Raw genomic sequence first — 27,678 nt, forward strand, 5'->3', positions numbered from 1 at the left:
TTATAATAGATACCACATAATAATAAAGCAGTATGTCATATGTTTATAGGTACCACCTTTGGTACCGACAATACTCTTACTCTCTATAATACATATTATATTATATCTTATAATATTATTGTTATAAAACACGGAAATTATTAACACGATAATATGACAAATGTCACTGTATATTATTATATATGTAATATGTATCTATACATAATATTATATAGTGCGACATCAGTAAAATGTTTTGACACGATCACTATACGTATAAATAATAAATCTATAACGGCCATTGTGTAACCAGCTTTATAGCGAACACAATGGTCCATGCATCAAATGAAAGGACGTACGACGTCGTGTTACTGTCTCTCCGATAGTAGGTACCTATACAATATATTATACGTATACATATATGAAACATATTGAGTTCGTTTGAGCGATTTTAGTGAGAACGTACTTATCGCTCTGTATAGTGTAAACATATATATATATATTATATACTATCAACTATAAAGTTTTTAATTTATTTTTTTTATTTCATCCTGAAGAAAAACTATAACAAAGGGTAAAATATCTATATACCTCTATAGACATGCTATACACTGCAGCGGTATAGTGCGTGGTGTTTTTAATTTACTTGTTCAAAAAAAAAAAATGCTGTATCAAGTCCATTGCATTATTTAATTCGTATTCGATATAATATATAAAATATAAACCTATTAAAATATGTACGTGATGCATTTGTCATCTCATATATTTCGATACTCCGATTTTCCCTAAATTAATTTCATTTCCTACTCGCGTTCTCTGCCGTTGATTATTGTAATGGAAACCATATCAAATACAATAATTATTAATATTCTGAACCAAACAATTTGTATTTTATGTATACTTTTATAATGTAAGTATATTGAATTTTGTTCGACTAATGATATTTCCGATAAGTGCAGCAATATGACGATAAATATTATATTCCAACAAATGACCAAGAAAATGAGTGACCGTTGCATCGCAGTGCGCGCAGCTATAATAGGTAATAATATAAAATAAACTATAATTATATAATATAGCTGATCCCGTGTACTTCGTTACCCGTTAAATGTACAAACTTTTATATGACTCAAACTTTGTTCAATGCGTTATTTAATATTCGGTGTATGATGTTCTAGATTTATCTTAACTTTTCTGTTGCCCGGAATAAAAGTTCTGATTCGCACCAATATATTATCAGGTAGGCAAAGTATGATCCTTTTTAAAATAACTCTTTTCAAAAATTTACTAAATTTTAACCCTTTTGTAAAAATCTTTTAAAATAGATTAACCCTATTAAAATTAGCCTATCTTCTTCACATAGGTCTAATCTTCACACAAACATTAATTTATATGTATATATATATATTTGAATCCTAGTTGCATTACGACTTTGTCGTGAAGTATTTGATCGTCTTGGTCGTGGCATGCGGTATTGTTAATGAGAATATCCGCGCAACAAAACAAAGTCGTACGTAGAAAATGCGTGATTGTGTAATTGTATAATACATTTATTTAATTGTTTTTGGTTTATTTAAATGGTTGCTATTAATTACAAAAAAATATTATAATTATTATTATTATTATCTATATATATAAAAGACTAGCTGCTCCTGCATACTTCGTGGTTCATAAAAAATGACAACTCTTGAAAAAATTGTGATTGTTCAACTCTTTGTTCGTGTAATTCATAGCAGTAAGTGCATATCAGCCACCCTGGTAGGCAATAATTTGCGAAAATTTGATTTGATGCATGCTTGTACCTGATCTTCCCCATTAACCAATGGTAACCAATAATAGAAAATACTTTATATATTAGTTATTTCTTCTATAACCAATGGCGACCATTTGTATAAACAAACATTTCCACCGTAAATCTCAAAATCCCTGTTTGAGCACTTCCCCAGGCTTCTATTAATTTGTCGTAGAGTGGTGTTTTATAGCCTTAGCCTTCCTCGATGAATGGACTATCCAACAAAAAAAATAATTTTTCAATTCGAACCAGTAGTTCCTGAGATTAGCGCGTTCAAATAAACAAACAAACAAACAAACTCTTCAGCTTTATATATTAGTATAGATTATGTTAAATACTTTTATGTACTATAAAGTTCTTTACAAACGTCGTACGTTTTAACCTACTGAACTGTTCGCTATGTATGTGTGAATGTTGAATTAACGGAATTGGCATATTTTTGCACATCGTCGTCACGTACAACAGCAGCGACTGTATAATGTATAACATACTACGTTATCAGAATGTATAATAATCACAATATATTCATCATATTATTATTATAATATATCTAAACCGCTACTACCCGTCCGTGGGAATCGAATTATTCGTAAACAAACAATAATAACAACAACCTAAATACATAATATAAATATGACGTGTAGACCTGTAGTATAGTACATTAGTACGGTAACCTATACCTATACGTACGGTACTTGCATATATACGTAACAAGTCATCAATATTGTTGAGCACGAGAAATCCATCAAAAACGAAGATATGCGGACCGGACGTTGGCACTGTCGAAATCCGGTTTACCGGGTTCGATTTTCCGAACGTTGAAACGCCGGGCGACCTTCACGGTCGTTATTATGCGTTACCTATATACTCAAACACAAACACAGACACACACACACACACACACACTCAAGTATATATAATATGTAATGTCTATGCGTTTGTAGTGGTATTACAATATATTATTATAACGTTCTCGTCGTCGTGTACTCCATGTGCGCACGCAAATTACACAACCGCGATAAACACTTTCCAACTACTTCGTGATCATATTTCCCCAGAATCGCCCGCCCGACTCTGCAACCGCAGTATTTATTTTTATATTCATTTATTTATCGGTATCGTTGTTATCGATATTCTATTATTATTATTTTTTATTTTTTTTTTTTAATCTCGCAGCTCATACGTTTCACAGTTATCCGTTTGTATATGGATGTGAATAGGCACCTAAATGTAAAATGTATGCAGTGTACTTAACAGCGTACCTATATGGATATAGTGTAATATATATGTATACATATATTTCTTTATGTTATGTTTGTGTATTGCGGTTTTCCTTCTCGTTGATGTTGAATATAATATATAATATAGTATAACACAATTTAAACACATTCGTATGTGATATATGAATCCAATTTTTCCACTCGTATACGGTATACCTACATAATAATATAGTATAACGGTTTCGGTCGGACCTGTCGTCATTATAATATCGATAAATCATATGCATATATAGGCATATATGTATACCGAGTAGAAACAAATCGCATTTGTACCTACCTACCCGTAACCTGTAACCACCTACCTATATACACTGTGGAAAAACGATGTTAAATTTCACCTACATAAATATAATAATATATAATACCTATACAATAGGTATAATGTATACAGGTAATAGTGTTTGTCCTCGTCAGTATGACTTTTTTCCAAATAACATTTTCGATTTTGAAAGACTTTAAACGAATAAGAGAATCATTATTATTATAAGGGAAAAAATAATATATATTTTGTTTTCTTGGTTTTTTTAAAAATCTGTAAGACTGTGAATATAATATGATATTGATTTTTGCCGAATAATTAAAAATCTACTGTATGGTATGTAATAAAACAATAATAACTACTAGGTAGCAGGTTGTAGGTATAATGTATAAAAGTATTTAGGTTTTGCAAGAGGCAGTTAGATAAGTAAATATATTATATATAGTATTATATAAATATAATTTAATATATAGATAGAGGGTATGGGTACGAGAATAGAACTGGAGACACCTAGACTCTCGTATAATAAATATAATCACATCTTACATTGTATTATAAGCGGATTCGATTTCGGAAAAAAAAATGAAGTATACATTTGTCATGAATCAGCAGCAGTCTAGCTACCGTAGAGTGTCTTAAAATTTAAATGTACACATATAATAATATACACGTGGGACGTGGGTCTACTTCATAGCAATTCGATGATGGTACTAATAATAATTTTTAATTTTACAAATCATGCTGCAGGTTCGTAGTATTATGCATAGTAGATATATTATAATATATTCTACACTAGGTACTCAAATTTAGTTGATGGTGCCGTGTTCTCATAATACATGTGCATATTATTTTAGATTGTGTACAATTCGACCAAATAGTACTTTTTTGTTTTTGTTACAGCTGTAGTAGGTATGTCGTATAGCTATAGTGTATTGTCCATAATACCCACCAGCAATTATACTTACACCGTATTCGTGTCTTATACTCACTCACACAATCGGCAGTCACACGAGTATGTATAGTTTTAATCACTTATCGGGTTACAACTGGCGTGTAGATGATATTATTATTATGTTTCTGCGAACGTGATGGTAGAATAATTGACGAAAAACAAAAAAATTCATTTTTTTCTAGGCACGATTCGTGCAGCTTATATACATGTATACATGGCACAAACGACGGGGTCAAAAGCACGGACTAGCACAAACGAAGCACAGACGAATGTCGTAAGTTTGGTTTTGAAATTCCGTGGTAGGTGTGCTAATAAGCAGTCCCCCACCACTTTCAAAGTTGGATATCTTGGGAAAGGATTTAGCATTAGCTGCACAAATTACGGGATTATAAACGCTAAACGGCACAAACGAATGCAGATTAAGTTTTGGTTTTGAAATTTTAAAGTGGACCCCCTTGCACCCGGTTCAGCGGCGTGTTGCAGTGTCCGCCGCTACGAATGATACATTTTGTTTTTTTATTTTCTCGTAGCTTAAAAAAATAATTTATATAGTAACCAATTAAAAGATTTTATTTTCCAGACAATATTTAATATTCTATACATAGATTACATACACACTACGTGCAGTATTAAAAATTATTAATCATGTTAATTTAAATTACTTTCTATACTAGCGGGAAGAATTTTTAGGAATACTTATTGATTATTCAGGAATATGCATAATTAATAGATTTTCAGTAGGTATTAGAAATTCTACCGTGACCAAGGCGATATTATTGTTTCCGTAGTATTGGTTATAGTATGGCTACATCCAGAGTTAAACTGCCCACCACAGTAATATCGCGAAGAATAAATACTAGGTACCTATCTTTAGTTTGAAAGTACAGGAAATAGGCTTGGACCGTATAGCATTTAAATTTCCGTTATCATTATTTTCGGCTATAAAATATTATAATATAGATACACGTATTATACAGTATGTATTATAGTAATATACAACCTGATATACAATGGCATTTTTCGTGTTTCCCCTATAACATATTATATATATGATTATATTGAATTTGATAATTAAATTTAAAAATGTTTGATTTGCACATTACTTAGAGATTAATTTTTACACTCTCGTCCCTCACCGATATAATGCGAATGTTTCTTTTTATATTTTATTAGGTTAGTACACAGTTTTTTTTAAAATGCGGTTTTAGAATAAAGTTAAGAAAAACATGTTTTTTTGTTATGGGTATAGAAAAATAGTTAAGAGTGTTATATTCGTTAACACAACGCTGAGCATTCCATTTTACCTTAGCAATTTTTCGATAAGTCGAAATCCGGCTTCCGACTAGAATTTCTAGAAGACGGCAATAAAAAAAACTTATTATACGAGGACGAACACCCTCTGTATGGTATTTTATACAAGCGAGGTGACTGCTCGAGTATGTGTATAATAATATATATTGTGTTCGGACTATGTGACCGCGCCGTATATTATTAGTGTAATATATCGTTCATTTACACGTCGTACGCGTACCTATATTACGCGCGCGAGTGTGTTTGTGTACCCATATAATATATAATATGTGTATCGTCGTTTTAAACAACACCATAATATATTATTATATTCACTCGCGTGGTTCGGTATAGCGTATGTTTATGCGTAGGATAAGTATTGTATACGTATTCGCGGGACAAAAATAGCCGATGAATTGAAGATTTATGCGACTATTGATCGTTTATATTTTCTTCTCATTACGTCTGCCGCAGCAGTATAATACGAGTATATTATTATTACACAGACGCGCGTCGTGCGCGTGTCATCCGCGTCATTAATCTGTAAGCGAAGAACAAATCGATTTTTCGAAAACCATATATGCTATCATTACGATAATACGTACCTATCATCCATATATTACACCATATCCATATAAGTGTGACCTGCAGTTCGGAAACGGTAGGCCACCGTGAAGGTCGTAGCCGGATTTTTGCACGAGTTTTGGTTAATGTATTTTTAATAATCATAATATTAATATATTATACACCACCGTTAGCTAATAGTAGTAAAACAAAACATAATAAGTAATAATTGGAAATTCGAAGCCGTGGGCTATAATCGAGAGGTACCGTTAATTTGAAAATGAAAATAATAAAAGATAATATAGGTGACCTATATTGAAAAAATAATAATATTACCTATATACTAATATCATCCAATCAATGTCACTACATAGGGGTTGGTAAAAAAAATATTTCTGCCAAGTCGATCGTATAAAAAGCAAATACACTACATGTGTCACAGATCATAATAAAGATCTAGGTACTTAATATACTGATTAGGTAGTAGGTACTTCGGAATATTAATAATAATTTAAAATATCTATTTATTTAATTAATTAAAATATAGTTTTTATCGATTGAAAATGTTTATACTTATTACACAATTTAGAATATTTGAATTTATTTTGTTGCTTCATAATATTCTATAGAAATAGACCGGCCAAGAACTCTAAACAAATAACTATGTATTATTATATTTTTATTATACATCTGTCCTTAGTTTGCTATTTATTTGTTTAGTACATTTTACAGTGGCGACAATGGCGCGTATAGGATTTAATTTCAGGGGGGTTTGAACCCCCCGGTTGGAAGTTTTGAACCCCTAATCTCTCACCCCTAAATACGTGATTTAAGTTTTATGTATAGTTAACCACATATGTTTGGAATATAGAAGCTATAGATATATTAATATATTATATAATTATTGTTTAGGTATAATATTACATGTATAATTTTATATTATATTATTATTACTACAATAAGAGACTTAAACGCTGAGTTTGTCTTCCTTACTCTTACAATATTTCATCGTAATAATATTATTATTGAATTTTTTATATAGGTAATAAGCGATAATATTGCAGTGCACACTTAAACCTATTATACAATTATTGTTGAAAATGTTGTTTAAACTTGTTTTTTCAAAACAATAAACCACGGGAAAATACATGTATAATATTATAGTTTATAGTTAAATTATGTATTATTTCATATGATTTTAGATTCTGAACGGGGAAATGAATGTATTGGTTTTATAAACCGGATTTTTTTATTCTTCGTCGTTCTGGACATTTCGCTATAAGAGTTAGCATTAAATTGCTCATATGTGACATTATAATATGCGATAGTCGTGCATTTGATTATATATATGAGAGCTGACTGAAAACAAATGGAGTTATGCAAGTTCAAAGAGTATATAATATTATCGGTTTTATATGTGACGCGATCACATCGTATATATATTACAGTGTGCTAAATATAGAAAACGTTTACACAAATACAATCGTCTGAGATTTGATATTCTGACGTGTGCAAAAAAACTAGTTTGTTTTATTTTTAAACCCTATAATATCTTAAGAAAATATTCACACCTACCTTATATTTCTATACCAGATATTATTATTAAAATTATTATTATCGTTCATAACGTGGCAAAATGTATTCGTATTGCTTGTTATAACGACTCATTTAGAGGGTCAGTTAAAATGTGTTATTAATAAACCATTATTAGGTGCATCGGTGCATGTGTCCTACGAATCGGACACATCAATCGCTCCAGTTCGCTGCTGCAGAGTCGTATTATATTAGTATGTATGTGCGGATGACGGCTGCACCTGTAAAGCCGGTGACGGATACGTGCGCGCACGGACGGCGGCCAACACGTTATGCGTCGGGCGTGTAGTTACTTAAGTCGTAGGTACCTGTCGATAGCCCTGTAAGGAGGGGAGAGTGAGAGATCGAAAGTGGACTGTATTAAAGCTAGGTTCAAATCTTTAGGATGTATGAGTGCTAAGGTGATGAATGAGAGGTACCTAATTACAATAACAACAATGGGTCGATAAATATGGTGCAGAACAATTTATTGTGGTGTTCTGCAAAAGACTCTCTTACTGACTAGGGTTAGTATTATAAGCGCGATCACATACGATCGCGTGAATCAATAAATCAAGAAACAAAAAAATAATACAAATGCAAAAGAAAATAGTGTTTGTTGACAAATAAATCGCGTGTGTACGACCTGATAAGGACGGAAGATGATACCACGACGATGGCGCGGCAGTTGACCCAGTGGAGCGTTGCAACAGCTGCGGGCGGCAATCGGGGCTGGCGTCACTTGCACTCCCGTCGCTTTCGACGAATGGGTCGACGACACTGCGTACAAAACGTAAAGACGAGGTGTTGGACGACGCGGACACGAACTCGTATTTCCGTTAGAGGGAGATCGCGAAACGGTCACGCGAAAACATTAATTGTCGCGGCGTAGGGACGCGGCACAAACGACAACAAAAAAATGGCTTGACCACGGTTCGCACTGCGTAGGACGGGCGGGCGGAACACGTGGGTGCGAAGCGAGCAGGGCTCGAAACGCACAGCGAGTCGGGCGAGCGACGGAAAAACTAATAAACGGTGTTGTATCACGACACAGGCGGTCGAGCGATACACGTTGTCGGCACTACGCACGGCGCGACATGAGAAGAACACGGGCGGCTCAATCTGCAAACACGTGGGCAACCACGGCCCGGGGTCCCACTGCGAAGCTCGGACGGGCGGCGGACAATAAATCAAGCCGCGGTGTCGGCGCGGACGGCCAGAACTCGAAACGCGAAGAAAACAACAAAACGTACATACACGATGAGTTCGTGAGCAGCGAAGGCTCACCGGATCGCGTTGATTAAAAATGTGGTTTACCAATAAAAGTGCCAAGACGGCGGAAAAACAACATGTTGCCTAGACGGCTTAGAAGCGACGACTTTTGCATGGCGGCGGGTGCGGATCGCTGGAGGCACGACTGTGGCGAGACCGTCCCCACTCTGGAGGTGCAAAGTTCGCTCGCACACTTTTCGGCGGCTGGGCGGCAGGGTGACAACATTATGACCTAGTCATATCGCATACAACCGCGCGGAAATACGAACCGCCGATTGTGTACCCAACATTTCCTCCCCGCGTTGAAAGACCAGGGCGTCTTTCAAGAGATCATCAAACATGAATATGGACGTTGAAGTTCAGATCATACACATTACAACAAATACGGTGCGAGAAAAAAAAAAAAAAAAAAAAAATACATGATAACATGGAAATAAATAATAATTAAAAAAAATTACATTGTACCTGACACTCATCAATAGACAAATAAATAAATAACATGAACGAGAATGTGACTGTTGCACACACAAAAAAAATAAAGAATAATAAACAATGAGGACCTTGGGAGATGAGGATAAGATCAGGGCTCGACTGGTAAACGCACAAGTTTCACTACCGGACGTTTGTAGACACCGTCCTGCGTGCGCACGGACACGACGCGAACAACCTCGTCTGATCCCGGGTGGACCTCGGTGACACGACCGAGACGCCACTCAGTTGGTGGTCGAGAGGGGGCCTCAACGATGACCATGTCACCGATCGTCAAATTCGGAGATGACTTGAACCATTTGTGTCGTCCTTGTAGTGTAGATAAATATTCACGTGACCACCGTTTCCAGTAGGATTGATGACACTGTCGAATGAGTTGCCAACGATTCAGCCTGTTGATTTGGACGTCGGTGAGGTCAGGTTCGGGTAAAGCTTGAAGCGGCTGTCCTATCAGAAAGTGCCCGGGCGTTAGCGCACTCAAGTCGTGCGGATCGGATGATGTTGGCGTGATTGGTCTCGAGTTTAAAATACCCTCAATGCGGGTGGTCAAGGTGAGGAACTCCTCATATGTCAACACCTGTTGACCGATGGCGTGCTTGAAATGATATTTGGTGCTTTTGATGCCAGCCTCCCAAATTCCACCGAAATGTGGGGCGGCGGGCGGGTTGAAGTGCCACGCACAGGTCAGATGTGATGACAGACGATCTTGAACTTTGGCATCACGGAACAACGTTTTCAGCTGGCGCGCGGCGCCGACGTAATTTGTCCCACAGTCCGAATAAATGTTGGACGGGATGCCGCGACGGGCGACGAAACGGTCTAAGGCTGCAAGGAAGGCCTCCGTGCTCAAATCCGACACGATTTCGAGGTGGACTGCCTTAACGGACATACAGATGAATAATGCTAAGTAGACCTTGACTGATTGCGCATTCCGACGGCGATGTTCTTTCACGAAGAACGGGCCTCCGTAATCCATCCCGACGTGCGAAAAAGGTCGATGCGGTTGGACCCGGTAGGACGGTAAATCTGCCATCATCGGCTGAGGGCGGACAGCCTTGTGACGGGTGCACGGAACGCACGAAAATATGACACGTCGAACCGCAGCGCGACCCGACAAAATCCAAAATTTTTGGCTTAACATTGACAGTACTAATTTTGAGCCGCCGTGCAGAAATGACAGGTGGTAGTGGCGAATAATCAGCTCGGTGAGGTGTGAGGATCGCGGCAGCAAAATCGGGTGCTTCGCGTCCTGACTGGCACTAGCGAAGCGAAGACGGCCTCCGACTCGAATGATACCCTTTTCGTCGACGTAAGGTGCTAGTTGTGCCAGGGACGGCGGCGAAATCATGGATTCATTTTTTAACATTTTTCTCAAGTCTGAAAAATAAACTTGTTGTGTGCGTTGCACGGCGATCGATAACGATCTTTCCCGTTCGGTAAACGTGATTGGACCGACGCGGACAGGTTGTCGACGTAGACGGTGACACAGGTAGCGCAATATGTATGACAATACACGCAGCATTTTACCGAGCGACGAAAATCGGTCAATAAATTCGAGTGAAGGCGGATGAACATTGACGGCCAACGTCGTGATGACATTCGGTCGGGTCTCCGGCAGCTGGTCTGGTGTGAGCGGAATAAATCTCGATTGGGGCCACTGGTCTTCGGGAAGTCGTAGGAAGTCAGGACCGTTCCAATAGATGGACGAGGACAACATTGATTTCGGCAACAGTCCACGAGAAGCTGGATCCGCGGGGTTGTCGTTGGTCGAGACGTAACTCCACATACAACCAGGTAGCAATTGACTTATTTTTGCAACTCGATTTGTTACAAAGATCTTGAAATGTTTTTGGTCCGACGTCAACCATGACAAGACGACCGATGAGTCTGACCATGCTCGCAAACGAGATACGGGAACTTCGCTGGACAGAACAGAATGCACATGGTGAAGGGTACGGGCCAATAACAGAGCACCGCACAGTTCTAGGCGTGGTATCGATAGCGACTCGTCGGCGGTCGAGCTCTTCAAAGGCGCAACCTTAGTTTTACAGGTAATGAATTTTACAGAAATATTGCCGGCGGCATCGACGAGACGAAGGTAAATGGTAGCCGCATATCCTTTGATCGACGCGTCTGCGAAGCCTAGCAGCTGGATGTCCTGTTGACAAGTGGCTTCGATGTGACGTGGTAGGCTTAAATCGAACACAAGTGGTAATTCTGTGCAGAACTGTTGCCACATGGATTGCAACTCGTCAGGCATCGGATCGTCCCACCCGAGTTTCTTGCTCCACAAAAGCTGCATAAAACACTTTGCCCACAGTAGCATTGGTCCCAGGGCGCCGATGGGGTCGAATAGGCGGGCAATGACGGACAACACTTCTCGTTTCGTAGACGAAGTCTGTTGAAGGCTGGTATGATAAACAAATTTGTCGGTGTTCCACTGCGAAGCTCGGACGGGCGGAGCGACTGCGGTGGTCAGCGTGACTGGAGGTGACTTGTTCGGAGTAGAAAATGAACCGAAAATTATCCAGCCAAGCTGAGTGTCAAGGGCCGATGGTAAACCCGAATGATGTTCCACACCCGCGTGTGGGCGGATCAGACTTGGTAGGATATCCGCACCGAATAAAACGTCGATGCGAGACGGAGTGTCGAATTTGTCATCGGCGAGTCGAAGGTGTTGATATTGTTGACGCACGGTCGCTGGTAACCGAGTAGCTGGCATGGCAGTGGTAATTTGTTTTAGAACAACTAAGTCAACAGACGGGAATAAATAATCTGGTTTAACGTGTGACGAAAATTGACAGCGGGTTATACCTTGAACGTGGGACACAGGACTTTGTGCGAAACCTACGATGTCAGACTTGTAACGACGTTTCGAAAGTCCAAGCCGCGCTGCACAATCACTAGTCATGGCGGAAATCTGCGAGCCACTATCGAGCAGTACGCGTACGCAATGTACTTGTTCCCACGCATCTTTAATGTGAACAATCGCTGTACCTAGTACGACGGTAGAATTGGTGCAGGCGGCACCGACAAACGAGCTAGAATTACCACTCGACGTGGTGGGTTGGGGTACCGGGGTACTATTCGAAGTCGTATTATCTACAGTTGACGTTTGATTTTGTTCACGATGTAGTAGGGTGTGATGACGCTTACTGTTGCACGAAAAACAACCCTTGGTCGACGGACACGTATTGACCATATGACTCGAACTCAAACACGCGAAACACAATTTACGAGCTAATACAACGTCTCGTCGTTTATCAACAGTCATTCCGGTGAGTTTCGGACATTGATATATTCTATGATCGGGCTTATCACAATATAAACAATTCCTAGTCTTAAATTTAGTCGAAGCGGACGTAGTAGCAGCGAACACTGATTTAGTCGATTTGGTATGTTTACCGCGAACATCCGGTTTTTCGAACGGTTTTTCGTTGCGACCGACTTTATTAGATTTTGTAAGATTTTCCAAAATCTTACATCGATGTTGCACAAAATTTACTAATTCGTCAAAAGTCGGAATAGTTGACTGTGACGTACTAGATTCGAACAGTTGTAACGTGGTCGGGTCGAGAACGCGAGAGCACATATGGAACAGCAAAAAACTCGAAAGGTCATCGACCCCCAGCGATTTAATTATTGATACATTTTCCTTAAATGTATTGACGAACTCAATTAAAGCTGGTAGTGATTCATGAGCGATTGGTTTAAAGGCGAATAATTTGTCCATGTGAGCGGAAGCTAACAAACGTTTATTGTTGTAACGCTCGGACAACGCGTCCCACGCGATCGGGTAGTTAGCCGCGGACAACGGTATAGATTTAATAATAGCCAACGCTGAACCAGATAGACACGACAGTAAGTGATGAAAACGCTGTGCGTCATCTATGTGTTGGTTATCATGTACGAGTGATATATATATATCGCGAAACGATCGCCACGATAGTAAGTTGCCGTCGAACATAGGTAATTTAATTTTAGGTAACGCGACGAATTGTTGTTGTGGCACGGAATTGGTGAACGACGAAGACGACGATTTACTTTCGGAAGTAGACACAGGAACGGCACTCGCGACAATTGTTTTTATTTCAAGACGCATGGATTCCATGGAAGTAATCAACGGACGATCAACCTGTTCAAACTCAGCAATACGGTCGGCGTCGATTAATGCGTTAATAATGATGTCTTGTTGATGTTGAAATTGTTCGACGAACTTATTTAGTTCTTCAGCGTGAATAATTAACGACGGTATTTTCCCAATATCAGCGCGTGCCTCTAATGCTGTGGCGTGAATATTTTTAACCGAATTTAATATGTTATCGCGTTTGACGCGACCTCGCAGTAGAACCTTTACCGGATCCTCTTCTTTCTTTAGTGGTGCCATGACGATACGAATACGAAATTAAATGATTACGTGATGAGGTACGATTGTGACGAAGTAATTACACGAAAATAAATCCGGCCCGAAGGACCAAACAATGTGCGGATGACGGCTGCACCTGTAAAGCCGGTGACGGATACGTGCGCGCACGGACGGCGGCCAACACGTTATGCGTCGGGCGTGTAGTTACTTAAGTCGTAGGTACCTGTCGATAGCCCTGTAAGGAGGGGAGAGTGAGAGATCGAAAGTGGACTGTATTAAAGCTAGGTTCAAATCTTTAGGATGTATGAGTGCTAAGGTGATGAATGAGAGGTACCTAATTACAATAACAACAATGGGTCGATAAATATGGTGCAGAACAATTTATTGTGGTGTTCTGCAAAAGACTCTCTTACTGACTAGGGTTAGTATTATAAGCGCGATCACATACGATCGCGTGAATCAATAAATCAAGAAACAAAAAAATAATACAAATGCAAAAGAAAATAGTGTTTGTTGACAAATAAATCGCGTGTGTACGACCTGATAAGGACGGAAGATGATACCACGACGATGGCGCGGCAGTTGACCCAGTGGAGCGTTGCAACAGCTGCGGGCGGCAATCGGGGCTGGCGTCACTTGCACTCCCGTCGCTTTCGACGAATGGGTCGACGACACTGCGTACAAAACGTAAAGACGAGGTGTTGGACGACGCGGACACGAACTCGTATTTCCGTTAGAGGGAGATCGCGAAACGGTCACGCGAAAACATTAATTGTCGCGGCGTAGGGACGCGGCACAAACGACAACAAAAAAATGGCTTGACCACGGTTCGCACTGCGTAGGACGGGCGGGCGGAACACGTGGGTGCGAAGCGAGCAGGGCTCGAAACGCACAGCGAGTCGGGCGAGCGACGGAAAAACTAATAAACGGTGTTGTATCACGACACAGGCGGTCGAGCGATACACGTTGTCGGCACTACGCACGGCGCGACATGAGAAGAACACGGGCGGCTCAATCTGCAAACACGTGGGCAACCACGGCCCGGGGTCCCACTGCGAAGCTCGGACGGGCGGCGGACAATAAATCAAGCCGCGGTGTCGGCGCGGACGGCCAGAACTCGAAACGCGAAGAAAACAACAAAACGTACATACACGATGAGTTCGTGAGCAGCGAAGGCTCACCGGATCGCGTTGATTAAAAATGTGGTTTACCAATAAAAGTGCCAAGACGGCGGAAAAACAACATGTTGCCTAGACGGCTTAGAAGCGACGACTTTTGCATGGCGGCGGGTGCGGATCGCTGGAGGCACGACTGTGGCGAGACCGTCCCCACTCTGGAGGTGCAAAGTTCGCTCGCACACTTTTCGGCGGCTGGGCGGCAGGGTGACAACATTATGACCTAGTCATATCGCATACAACCGCGCGGAAATACGAACCGCCGATTGTGTACCCAACAATGTATTTTCACGTGGCATGTATTCATTGTGCTGTTGTCAGGGCTACAGGAATATTGGCTGATTCCGCTTTAAGGCCCAACCTACCGTCCAAATGACGAGGACATGATAATACCACTACAATATTTTAACGACGATTTTGAAACTATATGGAATGCGCTTATAATAATATAAAATATATCATATTAATTTTATTGGATTTTTACATGAGCGTGGTATGTTGAAGGTCGGTGGCTCCAGGGAAAAAAAATCGGATATTTTTGCTCTTTTGTAAAACATATTATCATCGTGCCGTCCGCTAATTTATATAATATATTAGCATAATTACGCTATGTGCGTTGCGTTGTTTTATTTTGTTTTAAATTGTCGTTTGGACGTATCGTTGTATGGGATTAAAATCGCATACATATAGTTGTGTGGTTTATGGGATTGTTGACAAAATCGTTGCTTTATACATTTAAGGATGAGAATTTTATACAATTAAATTCTAAACATAATAATTTATGACTAGGTGATTAACAATAATGTTCGTAACAGCTTTTTGTACACACAGACTCACACTGAAGTGTGCGTGTGCACGAGCAGGCGCGCGGGTGTGTGTGTGTGTGTATATATATAGACACAGTACCTATATAGGTACACGTATATTATAGGCACTAAACAAATCACAATTTAATGTATGTATTTATCGACCGTGCCGAATTCTTTAGCTTGACTATTGAGTGTACGTACTACGGAGTACTACCTGTATACTGTATATTATTTTATATTTATTCGAACTATTGCATAATATGTAATCAACTATATTCAAAATAGACAACATATCATATATAATAATAAAATATTCAGGAATGTTTAGAATTTTTTTTTTTTTTAATCAGTACGTTTATTTCGAGTAATTATTTTGTAAATGTGACGTGCGTTCTAAGTGTATATTTAAAACAGTTAAATGAATACTTCAATATTTTGTTCCGGTATTCATTTTTGGGTGAAATAATGTCTCCATACAGAAATATATTAATAGTCACAACAGAGATAATGATTTCACGTATAATTTGAATGGTATTATTACGAGCTCTTCCGTTTAATCGATTAGCAATTAAAAAAATACTTCAACAATACAACGTTACATGATTTGGTGGCAATTTTAATGGCGTCTAGTAAGTTGAAGGAATAATTTCTTATAATTATTATTCAAGGGGTCGCTGTTGAGTAGTTTAAATTTACTACGAAATTATTCAAGTGTAATATAGGTTTATTCACCATATTGAGTTTAGATAAAAAAATGTTTATAATAGTTAACTCTTAACAGCGAAATAATGAATATTAATATTTAATAAATGTTATAGAATATTCACCACGAGCGTTTTTTTTTCATTATTGTTCAATCAGATGAGTAAACTATACGACTTATTATAAATTGGTTGAATGTCTCAAATATCATTTGGTCGATATTGGCTTACAATCAATTGTGTTTTACATTAATTTTTTAGAGGAATAAATAACCGTTATAATGACTTGATATAGTAGATGCATTAAAATAATATACTATTTTAAATAAATTATAATATTCGTATAATGGTATATCGTATGCACTCGCATAGTGTTAATATCGATAATTGTTTTAGTAGTTTAAACCAAAAGTATATTTTCTTGATAATAATATGATTGGATTATTGTGAAATCAATATCGTACGAATTTCTTTTAGTTACCTAATTGTTGTTGCCAAAATTCTACGCTATGCGCATAATAACTGTTTTATAACTCGTTCAAACGGTAATGTTGTCGGATGGAAAAAAGCAATTTATTGTTAAATTCCGACCGTGAGAACGCAATAATAACAATATATAAATATATACTGTGTACCATGCAAACGATAGGGAAATCGGTAATATTTGTGAAATACTGGTGAACATCTATTATTGTTTTTTTAAATAACGGTAGCTATACTATCATTTCCGCTTTTAATATGCATTACCAATTACCATTTACCATCGAACATTCAAAAAAATAAAAATGGTATATTTCAATTGAAATATCATAAGTCTATTCAATTTTGTAGTAAATAATTTAAAAAAAAAGTGAAATCATAATAAATTCCGTAATTTATTTGAAGTGTTTTAAGAAAACTATATTGATCTTTATTATATTATATTGACACTGCCAATATCATACGGAGAGCTTTTTCGTTCATTCGAGAAAATGTATACATTCTATTTTTGGTTTTGTGGGGGGATGGGCCATGTACAGTTTTAGGAGGATCTTGTCTCTGATCTATCGCTTAGCGGCCTGTCCACAATGCATCGCCGTAATAATATTATTATTACATTATATATAAAGTCGAATCGTATCATTTTCATTTTTTTTTCGCCCGCTAATTCCGGCGTTCCGAGTAGACAACCAAACTCGCGCTTGCGTGACAACAAATGCGAAAAAAATTATGAACGACGCGCAGCCAGGTATGTAATAATAATATTAATATTATTATCGTAATACGCGAACGTAGCTATTTATTTTAGAGATTGTCGTCGTCGATTTAGCGGGGGGCGAGGGGGGAGGCAGTGGCGACGAGACCAGTCAGTGGCGACGGTGGTGGTGGTGGACACGTCGCCGCCGCCGCAGCAGCAGCAGCAGCTGATGGCGCTACGCAGGAAAGTTGTGTAAGAGTGTATTACACTGGCCGCCGCCGCGGATCAGAATATTCAGAAGTGGTGGTCGTGCCATCCCGTGCAGTCGCGTTCGCAACTCTCTCCGGTCGTCGTCGCCGCCGCCGCCGAACGCCGCCGTAGCCGTCGTACTCGCCGCCTGCCGTATTTTGCCCACGTGTGTTTCGTTTTTCTTATAATAATATAATTATCGCAATAATCGCGTAAAAATATCATTTTCGCCGTGCGTTCTGTATAATATTCATATGTACTCCGTCTTGTTTCGCAACGCGTTTTAATTTTATTTTTCGCGTTCGTTAATAGTAAAATTTTTTAAGGCGAAAAACCTTATCAAAGCGCCCCGAGGAGAAATACATACTTGGAATTCGGCTGTATAAACCTAGCACACAGTCCAGCGAATTTCATAACGTTGACAATCCGATCGGTGAGTCCGTACGGTAAATACTTAATCGTCTTACAATATTATTATTATTTATAGTCGTATAGGCGCGATAGGGCCATTGGGGTGAAGGGATGATGAGCCATCTCTCGGCGAATTTTTGTTGTACAGTTAAAACATTATATACAAGAGAGTCCTTAATTTTTTATCTAAGTTGCACATAATTATTTATCAGTGTTTTTTTCTTATAATTGCGTAGCTCCTTGCTGTACCTACTATTTAATATTTACTAATGCAGCCTTTATTCCATCTAGGAAATCGAATTCATTTTCAAAAATATTCCATTCATCAACTCAAAATATTCTATATACACGTAATACCTAAGTGTCACATTAAATTAATTTTTATCTAAATCGGGGTTTAGCAATCATTTAGCACCGCAGTATTACGAGGGTTGAAAATTATTAATTATTTACTGTGGGAACTAATTTATACAGATTTCTAATTTTTCATCAGTATTAGGTTATGTGATTACGTTTTTATTAAAATAACATTGTTGCCTCGATTACAAAGTTTTTGAATTTAGTACATAAATCTTCACACGCTGCACGGGTCGCGGTTTCCTGGGTTCCTCATAATAGAAAAGATAAAAATAATAATAAAATCCTTTTGAGTAATATTACATAAAACTAGATTAAATAGTATTTAGTAACTTTTCATACTTATTATTAAGTCAAATGGAAAAAGTGATAGTAACACATTAAATAAATCAATATTTGTTATCAGATTAGGTAAATCTGGGAAGATTAACTGTTTAAAATAATATTTATGATGCAATTAATACGGCACGGTGTAATTTATCGGTTTAAGTCTTATATACTTTTAAATTATTATTTATTACTTATAGAAAACCAGTGGTTTCATTTTTTTCGATTACTCGCGTGTAGTGAACGTAACTGCAATGTTAGTGTACAGTTGTTGAGTATATAACTTAATCAACGCCTCAAGGCTTGTATTCTTACTTTTATTGACCGTACAGTATGTAATGTGTATACACCTATATATAATATAAAAATAATATAACGACAGCCGCACCACAGTTAGAGGTTTACACAATAACTATGTGGCCGTGCGCGGCGGCTTTCCAAAAACACAAAAACAAACAAATAAATAAACAAACACGGTCTTGCCACGTACGACATATTTTCATTTTGAACATTTTTTCGTTAGATTTTATTAATTTCCGGACAACGGCATGCGCCGCGTGTTGAACTCGAACCCGTACCTCAACGTTGCCGGGAATTTATTATATTAAAGCCTAGGCACAATGATCTCCCGTAGTGCACATCTCGGCGTGCGTTTTGTCTCCCGATAAAAACATTTCGCATACTATTAAACATTCAATTCGATTATAACAAAACATCGTTTAAAACGCAATTAAGGCGGACCTAATCGTTTTTTCACACACAATCATCATAATATTATATCGTGACACCCGTCCGACTATCCGAGTTCAATCGTATTCTAGGCCAAATGCACACGCTTGCAGTGTACCGTTCAAATACTATGTACAATCTATTTCATCTGCCGAACGTTGGTTTGTTGGAAATAAATTATAGCGACAATGATTTGTCTGAATATTGTTTGTACACACCCGTTAATCGAATAGAATCGAAGTGTTTTCACAAGTGGCATAAAACCACTATAATATAAGGGACAAGTAAAACGTGTTCTTGAACGCCGTAATAAATTACCTATATGTATATACACACTTTATGAACACTAATTCTCACTATTATCGTCTCTTAAAGTTAATTAATCGTTACATTTTTTTAAACCTGAGAATTGTACATAATACCTACATCTAAATGTAATTTTACAAGGTTATATCAATATAATCGGGTTTCTTAAAAATTGATTATTATTTCAAGATCATAAATATATATATACATTAATTTATTTTAATTATTAAATGTATAAAATGTTAATAAATATTTTAAAGAATCGAAAGAGATGTAACCACATTATTCACATTTTAAAGGTACGGGCCAACCATTGGGTAATATTGTATACAATATTTAAATATTTTAACATGGTAGTATTGACTTTATTCATAGAAAATTTTTTTCTTAAATCGTAGGCACCTAATAAATTGTATGTTTGAGTTTCGATAATATTATATTATAAATTACTTTTGAACACGGTATACCTTCTGCATAGAATTATTTCAGAAACATAACTAACAATCATACTTCTCGATGTAATAAGCACGTGGAGCTTTTATCGATGATTAGAGTTCACAATGCTGCGTATATGACTCCACCACCTATTTGTTCAAACTAAATTATTCAATAAACTATATAAATCGCATCAAGGTAAACGAAAAAAAATTGAGTTGGACACGCTGGTCGTTGCTAGTCGATTATTGAGCTAATTTCAAGTACAACGTCAAGTGATCGGCATTGATTATTCGTTATTACTATTATTACTACCGAGACTGCAGGTTGCGTATAGTTCAACGTCGCGTTCGTATATGTATACTGCAGTATACACGCATTATACAGTAAAGTAATTGGTTAAACATAATTACATAGAAAATAATGGCAATGAGGTCGGATTGAAATTGTTTTTATGGTTTTTGACGTGTAAAAAAAAAGTCGCCGGTAACATAAATAATTGTCTAATGGCATGCCCCCCTTCGCTGTATTAAAAGTGCCATCGTTTTCGATAATAATATCAGACGACGATATTCGTGTGCAGTCAACTAAGTGACTAGACGTCCTTCGGTCTTCACGTTTTCGTATCCGTTCGTCAAACGTATAGGTGTACCGCCTATAATAGTACCTACCTATAATATATTTTAATAGTGATAGGTATACAATAAATGCATTCCGAATTCCGATCGGTTTCGTCGATCCAGGCGGCGGTGTATTATCGGTACAGAAAATACAATATTATTATTTTGGCATCGGTGGTTATCGCGGTGTGCAATATAAAATATTATAATTATGTAGAAAATAGAAGTCATTCGAATCGTTTGCGGACGCGATATGCGCGCTTGTATTTATAGAAAGCAGCTACTCCGCCGTATAGCCATGGACTGTACCGCACATACACCATATAATATACCTATATTAACAGTAAACACATTGTGATAAACGTTTTGGTTTTGAAATTCACAGCCCGTCCAGCTGTAAAACTATACACACTTCATATTGAAATATTATACCTAACTCATAGCGGAGTATCTGCCGCAGCATTATCATGATGGGCATTACGGTAAACTTTCCGGTTCGATATTATTCCGATCACAGTCGCTTCTCGGGTAGTCGGGTCCCAAATCACGTACTTATATCTACCTATTTCTAGGCGTACCCATATAGTATATTGGTATGTTGTACCGTACACACGACGCTGCTCGGCCACGATACGTGCGTCGTGAACGCGACATGTCCTCCGTTCCCACACTCGCACACAAAACCCCGAAAACAATCACTGCGTATAATATAATGTACATTATTTTATATACGTACCTACGGATATAATATAATATATGTACGTAAAGAAATATTGTATAGCGTATACCGTATTGCGCACGAACGCGATTAATTATTATTCAGAGCAGTGGATGATAAAACGTCGTCTGGTAGTGCGGTGTATGGTGTAGGTATTATTATTACGTACCTACCTATAGTACCTTTATATATTATATTATATTCTCACTGCACAATCCGACGACGTATCCTCGGCAATACCATATTTCCACATATATTATGCATGTTGGCAAAGTTAAAAAGTTTTTTTTTTTACTTTTGAGCTTAACTAGTTTAATTGATCGATGAAAACATTTTTATTTTTTTCAGTTGATTTAAAAATAATCCATTATATTAAAACTACAAATGCTTTTGACAGTTTGGTTTTATACATTAATAGGTAGCAATTACACACAACGTATATACGGTTTTAAAATAATCTAATAATAATCTTATTTGTTAACTATTAATTTCTTACTTATCAATTTTGTGATTGGTTACTTAAATTAACATAACTTAAGTCAATTATTTTCATTAACTTCCCCAACTTTGCTTATATGTATACTATTATAATTTATAACCTGCAGACCTGTAACTATAATCTTTTTCCGTTAAAAATATTATTTAGTAGGTACACATCATAATAATATTATAACGAGTTGTATACAATATACAGTTCCCGTGCAAAAAATATATACTATGGTTGTTGACATTATTGTCGAGTGTGGTCATCATCGTACCCCCGAGACGAAGGGCAAACCTCAAATGCTGCCACTTTAGGTACATACATGAGTCCACTATATGGACGTGCGCGTGTAACAATAATGTGGCTTTGACAGAATAACCTATACGTCGTCGTCTCATTATCAGACCTGTCGTTTTCACAAACACGCTTATAGACTGACGGAGCATTTAAAAAGCGATACGCGACGGAAGGAATGAAAAAAAAAAACCGATAGTGTGAGCGTGTGGAAAGAAAGAGTATGTACAAAAACGTATCGAGTAAAAAAGAGTAACTGATGGTCTTGTTAAGAACGCAAACAAGATGCGAACGGGGAAAAAAACCGTGTGCTAATCGAGTCAAGGTTGCCGTGGTTGAAAAACGTGGTTCACGCACGTCCTGTGAACACGACACATGTGTTAGAGTTGCGGTGTGTTTGGATAAGGGAAGAGGTCGGAAAACCGAATTACACGCGTGGAATCTGTCGTGAATAATAATCGGCTATGTGTGTGTGTATACGCGCATAGAGTCGGGAAATTTGTCCGGCGAAACTGCGAGTCATTGAGTTCGTATATTATTATTATGTAACGAGGCGTTTTTATTATTATTGGAAAAATGTTTTCCAGTGGAGCGTTCGGCAAAATATTAATTGTATTTTTCCTCCGACGATTATTGCCCTCCATCACAAAACGAGCGCGTTGGTATACGCAGTGTATATATGTACTATGTAGGTACTGCTAATAAATTCGTTAATCATGTGCTTGCTCCTGTTATACCTATCCTTTAATTTGCAGCGCACCTATAAAATCGTGATTTTTTTGTATCTATATTTTTAAAGACCATATATTTTCAAATACTATTAGATATATTGTGCATTTAATTAGGGGTGTCTTTGTGTGGCGAAACGGCGTTCCTTTTTACTTTAAATCGATACTGTTATTCACATAGAAGGTGTATATTATATAGTATGGACAAATAACAGTTTAATACCTCAGCAACTATATACTCGTTCAGATGTAGATGTATAAAGGTCAAATTTTGTATCGTCATTGGTCAGTCAATTTAAATTAAATAGAAAATCAAAAGAATTAAAAATGCGCGTGTTCTTTAAGTACAAAAGTTCCAAAACTCGGAGCATGCTAGACTGCGGTTGTCCTGCAGTTTACCCTATACAGGAATTTATCGTCGCGTTCAACAAGTTATTATTATTTACACACACACATGTATATTATGTATTTATAATTTATATAGAGTGCGCGTATCGCCGACTACATATATAATATTATAGCTTTCGACTTTCTCTTCCGCTCGGGATTTGACGAACGAGTGCTGACGGTGAAAACCATTGCGATGATATTTTGCCTTCCGTCGTCGCCTCGGGCCCGCACTGCAGAATGACTTTATTCGATTTTCTCGAAAATCGCATTATATTATTGCTACTGCGCAGTGAGCGTATCGTTTTTGATCTATCAACTAGGTACATATCGTTCCCCTACGGAGCTTTTAGAGATATCATTCATATTGAGATCGCTGTTTTTTTTTTTAATTGAAAGTATTGCAATAATAATATATTATATATTAATATTAATTTTACGTTCCGCGTGCTTATGTTATTGTAACCCGACTGCAACTTATTGTACTTTCTCCGTTCAAAATCGCAGTACACTAACTGTGCAATATTCCAAATCCATTGACTTATAATCATAGATACTCTAAATATTTATATTTGTATATATACTTCACTGGGACGTTTTTACTTTAGAAACCTCTTACACGCGTGGTTAATATATCTATGCGTACTATAACGTCGGCATAGGTAGTTATCGATATTATGTAAAACAACTGTCGCGAGTCATGCTGCAAACCAGTTTTTATTTTTTTAGAAATTGTTCCTAGGATTAAACCAAACCCGATATCTTGTATTATATACGAAGCGTGCATATAATATAATATATATTTATCTCTCGGAAGTTGGACCATCACACGTGGTCCCAACGAAATTTAGGATTAAATTGGTGCCTATAAGAAGATCGTAAATTCTGGATTTAAATCGTTATAAGCTGAAATATTTTTTACGGTGACATTTCACAAAAATCATAGACCAAAAAATAGCTGCCAAGTAATATATAAATGTAATATTAATTAATAGGTTGTGATAAACGTTTCAAACTCGTATATCATATCGTATACCACAACACCACTAGCGTCTTTTGGAACTGAATCTTATACATAGGTATACGTCGTTGTAAGGTGGCTGTACCGTCTCTGACAGGACGGGATAACGTTCTTTTTTTCAGTTAATTAGGTTGTTATTATTTACCTTTTTCGATATTGAAGTCGTCACTATCGTTGTCACTTGTCAGTTGCTCTATATTATGTTTTTGAATTTTGAGACACTGCCCGGACTATAAAATATTACCAGTTCACTGAGCACTCTTTGACTATTATAATACCATGATATATTTAGGTAGTGCGCGTGTTATATGTATGGTGAGATAGTAATTGCGGAGAGATGGTCTCTTGTCCAATATCTCGTCGTATCGTCGTCGTGTTACGTTTATGCCGCGAGTGGATGAATTGATTTCATAGGTGCAAATTGGGGAGAGAGGGCTTGAGGGGGATTATCCCCCAAACATAACTGTAGCCCCCCCCCCCCAAATCTAGGACATACAATTTTAAAATACTATATTGTAAGGGTCTGATTGCCTTTAATATATTCAGCCCCCCCCCCCCCCCAAATCAAAAGTTGAAATTGCATCTATGATCGTTTTTACAAATCTTTAACCCCAATTTATAGGTAGGTGCCTACTGCAGTTGAGTTCAGAATTTCCGTATGGCAATGGTGGGCTATAGTAAATTAAAGAAATTGAGTTTAGTTACTTAAGTCAATATCCTAACCTACATTAAGTTATAGCTTATACGTTAATAGTTACCAATGTTACGATTATATAGGTACACATATGCACATAATATAATGTACTATAAATTTAGTATTGTTTTCGAAAAATACTTTGTTGTTTAACTGTGTGGAATGGAATTTTAGGAACAGGTGCGTGTGAGGTTAGGAAAAATTACGTAATTGCAGGAAAAAAATTATTCGTAAGATATTTGACGGTTCGTTTTCGATCATACAGAATACTGCACGCTTGCGTGTACGTCATTGTTGCAGACCGAGGAGGGCTTTTATGACCATTTATTAAGTATATGGGTGTAATAATATTATAACAACATATACGACGGCGCGATGGTTACAAGTTACAACAGCCCACGACGACTGAAAACCGTCTAAAAATATTTATTACGGCATTTTGTCATTATTCTATTCTGTCCGGGAAGTTGCAAAACCTCGTATAACACGTTGGTTTCCCGACATTGACATATTATTATTTTGGAGCGGCCCACGCTCGAGCTTATCGAATTCAAGGTTCTATATGTACAGTTTTCTGCACAGCGGAGAGTCAAACCATCGCAATGCGACGCGTTTCCGTTCGTTTAAAACCCCGACCACCGCCTATTATGAAATGGATCGCGACTGCGGGTAGTCGTTTTCCGGGTGCAATCGAAATCGATGTCTGCACATCGTGTGTGTTAATATCGGCCCGACTGTCATTACGTACTATTTATAATAATAATAAAGTCCGTACAGGCGCCTGCTGTCCGACACCCGCAATGCCGAATCGGGATTATTATTATTATCATCGTGTTATACTGCAGTGATGTGTGTTTTGGCATCGCGAGTGCGTTCACCCCGGCTACGGAAAATCGCGTAGGATCAAAATATGATGAGGACGCGCGTTAATATACCATAATATAATAATCCAACGATTGAAGCTACACGGGTGGGCGACGACGACGGGTTTCGATTCCGTACGAAACGCGCCTATATTAATAACGGCATATTCAAATATCATAAGACATTATTTACCACGGCAAACAACAAACCTGCCTGGCGCCATCGAAGAGATATTATGTTGTGTGGTCGAACAGTATATAAACAAAAAAACGCTGAACAACAATAATTGTAATAATAATAATGTGTGAATCACAATATCTCGGAATACAAAATATACAATATAATAGTATAATATAGACCATAGACATACCCGGTTTTTGGCATTCGGTATGCGCGCACGACCTTATAATATTATTTTAAATATCGTCGTGACAACGGTTTTTACGACTCTGAAGAGTCGTCCGGCGGTGGTCGCGTTCGATTCACAAACCCGTGCGCTGACCGGACGACGCCGTCCGACAACAATCGAACAATGCCCGGTGTAGCGCAGGATATAATAATAATAATAATAATAATAATATAATATCGTGTCGTCGCCGGTTTTCCGAAAAAATGACCGCGTAAAAATGCATTATGCATTCGAGAAATGTCCGACGCCCGACCGCCGTACGATTCCACCGTCGTCCGGCCCACTTGCAGCGTATACATAATATTATAATATACGATATACGTGTATATTATATGCGATGTGCTGTAATTCGTCCCACGCCGATCGTCGTCGTCGTCGTCATCCTACACTCGCGCCTTCTATAAATGGTAACCCTCGTAGACCTCTCCTCCGACCCGCGTGTCTCTCTCCGTCTCTCCGCTGCAGCAGTCGAGTACGTACAAAATTTTTCCGAACGGTTAATTTGCCATTTGGCGACTGGGCGCGCGTAATGTCTCGGAAATAAATATTTCGAAAATAAACGACGCACACACTCGCAGCATAATATGACATAATATGATGGAACGCTTACCTATCGCATATTGAGTTTTTTTTTTTTTTTAAATAAAATGAAAATATACGTACCTATATATACTTATTGTAAAAGCCATCGGTCACGGACGCCAGTGATTAGCAAAGTTATTATGTATTTATTCTATGTACACTTCTTTTTTTCCTTAACGCGACATTCAGGAACCATGCATCATCTACATTATGGTAGTCGGCTAGTATACTCGGCCAAGGATTTCCCGACGAATCTCACTACAATACTAATTCATAATGAGTCAATCCAGAAACACAATTTACGCGTGGTATATGGTATAGTTGCGATAGACCAGTACAATCATTATTCGGTCAGAGAGCATCGTCCGTTCGTTTGTTTTTTACGA

The 27,678-nt window shown here is 37.7% G+C and overlaps 1 protein-coding gene across 4 annotated transcripts in view; it reads left to right on the top strand.

The window, feature by feature from the left end:
- Positions 1–27,678, top strand: part of LOC132938123 (uncharacterized) — a 168,485-nt gene that overhangs the window by 52,625 nt on the left and 88,182 nt on the right. The window contains exon 1 of one of the 4 annotated variants that reach the window (XM_061004805.1): positions 17,940–18,372. The exons of 2 other annotated variants lie outside the window; for them this stretch is intronic. The gene's annotated coding sequence lies outside the window, so the exon portion shown is untranslated. Of the gene's footprint in view, positions 1–17,939; positions 18,373–27,678 lie in introns of those variants that run through there. One more of the 4 variants, XM_061004804.1, reaches the window with a different exon arrangement.

The sequence above is a fragment of the Metopolophium dirhodum genome, chromosome 2, assembly GCF_019925205.1.
Source record: "Metopolophium dirhodum isolate CAU chromosome 2, ASM1992520v1, whole genome shotgun sequence".
Taxonomy (NCBI): Eukaryota; Metazoa; Arthropoda; class Insecta; order Hemiptera; family Aphididae; genus Metopolophium; species Metopolophium dirhodum.